Source organism: Pipistrellus kuhlii, unplaced genomic scaffold, assembly GCF_014108245.1.
Source record: "Pipistrellus kuhlii isolate mPipKuh1 unplaced genomic scaffold, mPipKuh1.p scaffold_m20_p_24, whole genome shotgun sequence".
NCBI classification, from domain to species: Eukaryota; Metazoa; Chordata; class Mammalia; order Chiroptera; family Vespertilionidae; genus Pipistrellus; species Pipistrellus kuhlii.
The window spans coordinates 9,856,867-9,865,044 of NW_023425523.1; positions in this window are offsets into that span (position 1 = coordinate 9,856,867).

Below are 8,178 nucleotides of genomic sequence, written 5' to 3' on the forward strand. Positions count from 1 at the left end.
TTAAACTACATAGGTAGGAGCATTATTAGTAACTTAATTAGGGTTCTCCTCAGCTGGCCTTTGCTAAACACTCAAGGGGCCCAAGAGCTGCATGTGGCTCACAAGCCGCAGTTTGCTGACCACTGACCTGAGGGATTAGCCAACAAAGATGGAGTGGTGAGTCCACAGATATTTGAATAATAATGATAATACTACTAATAATAAATAATAATACTAATAATAATACTAATAATAAAAAGACTGTCTTGGTTTTGAGTCCCATGTGGGATGCCACCTGTGCCAGGTACCCTCTGCTTCTATTTGGGAGAATGGCTTTTAGCCTTTCCTTATTTTGGGGCAAATTCCGCTGTTCCCAAAGCAACAAGGAGACACTGCAATGTAATTCAAGTCTTGAATTAAATGCACATCCAATTCAGCTACCAAAATAGGCATTTTGTCATTGGAATGTGGGGCAGGCCACCTACCCTAAGCATGTCAAACTCGCAGCTGGTGGGCCACATGCTCCTTTATTCGGTCCCTGTTATCCTTTGAGTTGGACATGCTTGATCTACACTAGGGGTGTCGAACTCAATCAGAGAAGGGGCCAAAATCTAAAATCCAGCCTAAATCGCGGGCCGAATGGTTTACTGAACAGTCATAAACTGTCATTGTGATGGAAACGCAGCAGAGTGCAGTGATGACAGCGCGGTGCGGGCCACATTGCAAGGCCTGGCGGGACAGATTTGGCTCGCGGGCCTTGTGTTTGACACATGTGATCTACACCAAAGCCTTGCATTTTATTTACTTAAAAAAATGTTTTTATTGATTTCAGATGGAAAGGGAGAGGGAGAGAGAATCATCAGTTAGCTGCCTCCCGCACCTGCCTCACTGGGGATCAAGCCCCCTATGGGGGATGACCTCCTGGTTCATAGGTCAACACTCAACCACTGAGCCAAGGCAGCCAGGCCGAAGCCTTACACTTTAAAGAAGGGTGACCTTCACTGTTCAGAAATGGAGTTCGATGGGAATTGGGATTGACTAACTCCTGCCAGGGCAAACCTGTTTGGCTGCTTCTGTAATAGGCACTTTATGGGATGGCACCAGCCCAGTGGTCTGCAAACTGCAGCTCAAGAGCCACGTGCGGCTCTTTGGCCCCTTGAGTATGGCTCTTCCACAAAATATCATGGCCTGGGCGAGTCTATTTTGAAGAAGTGGCGTTAGAAGAAGTTTAAGTTTAAAAAATGTGGCTCTCCAAAGAAATGTCAATCGTTGTACTGTTGCTATTTGGCTCCGTGGACTGACGAGTTTGCCGACCACTGCACCAGCCAATCCCCGGTGTGGCCTGTGGATGAACCCAGCCGGGCAGGTTAACTAGGGTTTACTCAGATCAGAGACTGAGGGCTGGTCCCTCCTTGGTAACAAACAGCACAGCTGTAAGAGCCTAGAATCACAGGCGAGAAACCAAGGCGGCCACACAGAACCCTCATCGAATCCTCCTCCTAGCTGGCCCGGGCAGTGATTTACTTGTAGGTGGGAAGTGGTGGAGGGCAGGAGATTCGCTAGCTGCCAGGTCCAGAGGTGCATTCACTTGGGGATGGGGAGGAGGGAGGTAGAAGGCTCTGTTTTGTAGCCTGAATGCACTCAGCTCTTTGTAGCTCTTCCCAAGTGGCTGCTGGGTTCTGGTCTGCTGCTCCCAGTCCTGTCCTGGGTCCTCCCACCTCACACCCAGGAATCCAGTCACATGAACTTGGGGGAAATTATCTTAGCTTTTGCCCGTTGAGTATGATGTTGGCCGTGGGTTTCGTCATATATGGCCTGGCGTTTTTATTCTGAATCTTTATTGTTGAAAGTATTACATATGCCGCTCCCCTTCTTCCCCCTTTGACCTCCTTTAGCCCGTCCCCATGGCATTTGTTATGTTGAGTTATGACCCCTCTAGTCCCACATTGTTGAGAGTTTTATCTCACAAATGGGTGCTGGATTTTGTTGAATGCTTTTTCTGCATCTATGGATAGGATTGTGTGATTTTTACCCTTTATTTTGTTTATGCGATGTATCACATTTATTGATTTGCGAATATTGTACTAGCTTAACATTCCTGGAATGAATCCCACTTGGTTGTGGTGTTTGATCTTTTTGATGTGTTGCTGGGTGTGATTTGCTAATATTTCATTGAGGATTTTAGCACCTATGTTCATCATGGATATCGACCTATAAGTTTCTTTGTGTTGTCTTTATCTGGTTTTGGAATTAGGATAATTCTGGCTTTGTTAAAAGAGCTTGGAAGTCTTCCCTCCTCTTGAAGTTTTGGGTTAGTTAGAGGAGGAAGTGTGTGTTCTTTGAATGTTTAGTAAAACTCTCCTATGAAGCCATCTGGTCCAGGACTTCTGTTTGCTGAGTAATTTTGATCCCTGCTTCAATTTCATTAGTTGTTATTGGTCTCTCAGGGTTTTTTTAAAATTATTTAATTTTTTTTTATTCTTTCTGATTGAATTTGGGAAGATGGTATGTTTCTAGAAATTGATCTTTTGACCACGTTGTCCAATTTGTTGGCATATAGTTGTTCATAGTATTTTCTTAAAGTCCTTTGTGTTTCTGTGGTGTCAGTGGTTACTTCACCGCTTTTGTTTCTGTTTTATTTATTTGGGTCCTCACTCATTGTTTCTTGAGGAGACTGGCTAAAGGTTCATCAAGCTTGTTTATTTTTTCAAAAGAACCAGCTCTTGGTTTCATTGATTTTTTGTTTTTGTTTGTCTCTGTCATTCTTTTTTTATGATGATAAACATATAACACACAATTTTCCATCTTCTCTCCCCCCTCCCCCCATTATAGTTCACATTCAATATTATTCTGTATTAGCTTCAGGTGCACAACATAGTGGTTAGATAATCATATACTTTAAAGAGTGGTCCCCTAATATTTCAAGTATCCCCCCTTACATAGCTATTACACTATTATTTTTTCCCTCCTCTCTCGGGCCACTCCCACCCCCCAGCAAATGACCTCACCCTCTAATGACTGTCCATTGGTAATGCTTATTCTATATGAATTTTTGGAGAGTTCTAGGTCTGTGAAATATTCCATTGGTATTTTAATGGGGATTGCATTGAATCTATATATTGCTTTGGGTAGTATGAACATTTTAATGATTCTTCCAATCCATGAACACAGTATATTTTTCCATTTGTTTATGTCCTCCTCTATCTCTTTTATTTTTTTCTTTATTGATTAAGGCATTATCTGTGTTTTTATCCTCCCGCCCCCACTCCCATTCATGCCCTCACTCCCCTGCTGTCTGCATCCATTGGTTGGGCTTATATGCATGCATACAAGCCCTTTGGTTAATCTCTCCCCCTCACCTCCACCTGAGAGGGCAGGGCGGGGTGAGGGGGCAGGGCGGGGTGAGAGGGCAGGGTGGGGCGGGTCCAGCTCCAGGTAACTGGACCCTAGGCCTAACCCAACCAATCAGGTCAGCCAAGGTAGCGGCACCACCCTCCCTATAAAACCCATTGATATGTTAAGTTCTTCCTCTTTCTCGCCCATGCCCTCGTTGGTGTAGGTGAGACTGGGCTCGGACTAGTCCGAAATAAATACAGGCTTTCTGCAATTGCATCAGATTCGGCTCCCTGGTAGTCTTTGGGGTTTATGACACTTGGGCATTACACACCCTCCCCTTCTTTCCCTCTGAGGTTTGAGCATCTAATCGATGCTTCTCTGTCTCTGGATCTGTTTTTGTTCATCAGTTTATGTTGTTCATTATTTTCCATAATGAGTGAGATCATGTGATATTTGTCTTTCTCTGACTTATTTCGTTTAGCATAATGCTCTTTTTTTTTTCAACGTCCTGTAGTTTTCTGAGTCTTTCGCCTCCTTAGTTTATTCCTAGGTAACTTAATTTTTTTTGTTGCAATGGTAAATGGGATTGCTTTTTTAACTTCTCTTTAAGTTCATTATTGGTGTATAAAAAAAGCCACAGATTTCTGGGTGTTAATTTTGTATCCTGCTACATTGCCAAATTCATTTATTAAGTTTAATAGTTTTTTGATGGTTTCTTTAGGGCTTTCTATCTACAGTATCATGTCACCTGCCAATAATGTATGTCATTCATTTCTGCTCTAATATTTCCTTCCTCCGACTCTCAGGGCTTGTTCTGTTTCTGGTTCTTTTAGGTGTAGGGTTAGATTGTTGGGAGACTTTTCTTGTTTCTTGAGGTAGACCTGTCATGTGATGAACGTCCCTTTCAGGACTTTCACTGAGCCTCATAGATTTTAGGTTGTGTGTTCTTTGCTAGACTACAACTAATCAACTATAAATGACCGGCAGTCCCAGAACGTTTGCTGAATTATAAGAACAACTATGTGGTTGTTTTATCCGTGAAAAGCACAGGGTACCCATCAGGAGTGAGAAAACAAGGCTGCTTCCCACCACGCTGACTTCTAGAAGCTAATCCGGGGGAGGGGGTCAGCCCAGGGAACTGACATCTACACCGGAGTCCTCTAACCACAGCCCCACAGGACACTTAACACGCCGAGGACACCCTAAGGATGGGACAAAACCAGCTGTGTCAGCGAGGACATGTGCGGCCCTTCCAGGCTGGCCTTAAGTGTTCCAACACGCGTTCGCATTTTCAGTGTCCTCGTTTCATTATATAAATCACAACGGCCAGTCTCCCCAGCAGCTGGGAGCACAAAAAGGTCAGACCACAGCTGTCAACAATCATTAAAACGCTAAAGCACTTTACAAATGTGAAAGTGCGAGTTTGGCTTTTGTAGAACCAGGAAACATTCAGGGCTTGTGCTACTTGGCAGTTCTGCACTCACACCTCTCCCTGCCTGTGCCCTCCGTGTGTGAAGCCTAGAGCTTTCGCCTGTGCCTTCGTGTAAAAAAAATAAAAGTTTCTACTCAGACAGGAGCCAGGTCAATAGGAGTGAAGGTGGGGGTCCCATGAGCTAATGAGACCAAAGAGCCTCCCCCCAACATGTGAATTTTGCAAAGCTCTCGAGCGGGCTGACCTTTGTAGCAGGTCACAGGCCACTGGACGGCCTGAGGTTCACTTGACATAAGCCCCCAGCTGAGCCGGGAAAGGGAAAGCCGCCCAGAGCCGGGATGGCCCCCTGTCCCCACAGGGAGGTCACGGGGAGGCCTGAGAGAAACACGGAGCCAGGCACACACCTGGCCCTGGGGCAGGGCCTGCTCCCCCACAGACCACCCTGGCCCAGCAGAAACCAGGACGGTTCAGAGGAAGCAGCACAGAACCAGACTGCCTAGATCTGAAAACCAGCTACGAAGGAAGGTCTCAGTTTCACCTTGGAAGTGAGGGTGTGCAGCCTTTCTGCCCGGCTTCCCCAGAGGCCTCCAAATAGTAGCTCCCTGTGGCTCAGAGAGAGGAGAGCACGGGTTCTATCCTCTAGCAGTGTTTCCCAAACTTTTGACATATGTGTACCCCTTCTATAATTTTTGAAACACTGAGTACCCTTGTACTCATGAGAACGTAGAATTAGGCGCAGCTAAGCACGGTGCAGTGCATATCCCCACCAAACTCTGGTGCAACGCGTACCCCCACCAAACTCTTCCCATATCCCTGGGGGTACGCGTACCCCACTTTGGGAAACCCTGCAGGATGTCAAGGCTCCTCTGCTTTTCGTGGGACTCCAGCTGAAGTGGGGAGAGGGGTGAGGGGCAGGACAGTGACTTAACATTGATGGGACCAGGATAATTATTCACACCTGCCTTTTATTTTACCCCTTGACCCTCACACCAACCACACCCTCCCGATCCCCACAGAACATCATACCCCAACCTACTCAAAGCCTGCCACCCTGTTCCCTCCCCCACCCCGAACCCCATTTCCTCACCTCAGGGTCCTCACAGTGCCTGCTCATTCTAGATGGGTTTGCATTTGTTACTTTATATAAATGGAATTGTACCCTCTCATGTCTGCATTTCCTCATGTAGCATGATTTTTAATCCATCTGAGGTTATTTTTTCCACTGGCTTTAGGGAGAGTGGGAGACAGGAGGCAGAGACACCCACATTGATTGGTTGCCTTATGCACACACCTGGACAGGGGCCAGGAACCTGCAACCTAGGTATATGCTCTTGACCAGGAATCGGGATCCACGGGCTGACTAACCACTGAGCAACCTGCCAGGGCATTTTTGATGTCCTCGCTGACAAAACTGGTCTGTGTTACCTAAGTACAGTGTCTTTGGTATGTTACCTTTCTACTAGGGGCTGTAGTTAGAGGATTCTTCCATAGCATGATTTTACAATCCATCCATCTTACTACACACATATTATTCATCCATACTCTATATCAACACTTCATACCGTCTTATTGCTGAGTAGCATTTCTTCATATGGATGTGTTGTGCAATATATATATATATATATATATATATATATATAGAGAGAGAGAGAGAGAGAGAGAGAGAGACCGACCTATCTTTTAATAGACATCTGAGTAGTTTCCAGGTTTTGGCTATTATTGATATTCAATTACAGATTGTTATGTGAGCATATTGTGAGTAGAAGGGCCAGTAAGTTTGTGATTTAGCTTTTCAAAGTGCTTGTACCATTGTTCATACCATAAGTGGAGGAGACCTCTAATTGCTTCACATCCTCAGCATATGTGGACTTTCAGGTTATCTTAGCCATGGTAATGAGCATGGAATGTAACTCACTGTAGTATTCCTGTTTCCCTGAGGACTGAGGTAAGCATCTTTTCAAGGGCTTTTTGATAATTTATGTATTTTGACCAATTTTAATAATGCATTCTTATCCGTACATGAAAATCACAAAATACTACTTTGATAAATTAAAGAACTAAATAGGTAAAACTTCTTGTGGATTGGAAGACTCAATATGGTTTAGATGTCAATACTTTCAAAATTGATCAAAAGTCCTAATACAATTCAAAATTTCAGCAGGTATTTGGTATTTATAAGCTAATTCTAAAATTTACATGGCCATGGCTTGTGTGGCTCAGCTTGTTGAGTGTTGACCCATGCACCGAAAGGTCGCTGGTTCAATTCCTGGTCAGGCACATATTGAGGTTTTGGGTTCAATCCCATCAGGTGTGCCCAGGAGGCAGCTGATCGATGTTTCTCTGATTTAATCAGCATAAACATAGAAATACAAATGATCTTGAATTATCAAAGCAACTTTATGGCACTATTTTTACAAGTTTCATTATTTTTTTAACCCCCCCAAAATACATATAAATGGAAACCTGCTCTTCAAATGCAGGGAGAGGCAGTTGTCTATAAATTAATATTACATTATAAAATATTCTGATATAAAAATCAATATGCAGCTCTTACTCACCATATATATACACACAATATATATACATATATTTGTAAGTAGTTATGAACTTTCTACTTACACATATTCCTCCAGTAGAAAGTTAGAAAACTGGGCAATTCCCATGTTTTCCAGCCTTGGGAATATAAATACAACCTCTCTGAATGGTTTTTTAAAGATGAAACATGTAAATGACACAACTTAGGTACATATTAAAGCAGGGACACTGCCACATAAATGATAGTATGTTTCTCGAAGAGATAACATTTGAATAAAAATGCAAAGTTGACCAGATGACTGACATTTATGCACACGCTCCGTGGGGAAACCAGAATTTTCTCACTAGAAACAGATCCACGCCCATCCCAGCCTCCTGACGCCAGCGCTCGCTGCAGCGGTCTCCATCTTCCTGTCTAGTCACCTGCCTAAGCAGGCTGCATAAGGCATCTGTTTAAGTCCAACAGTCAATAATCAGGGCAAATGAGAAATCCCCATTCCCAAAAGAAGAGTAAAATCTACTTCTGTGACTCCAGAGTTCAAACAGGTCGAAGCTCTGATGAAAGGCCATTTGTCAATTTCTTTCCCTAAGCCCCAACTCCCTGGCATGGAGACACACATTATACATACAGGGCACTGATCACCCAGAAGCCGGCCAGGCGTCTCAGCGCGACTGCACTTTAGTTAGAAACAACTAGTTTATTAAGAGAAGGATAAACAATTAGCACAATTAGCAGTTTAACACATTGCAGACGGGTCACATGAATTCTTTAAAAAGATATTAGCTTGTAAGAACATGTAATAATTAACTTCAAAATGCAATGGGTATTTAATTTTAAAGTGAGCATTTAACAGTTATGTAAAATGTATTGTAACTCATCTGGCCACTGGGTAAAG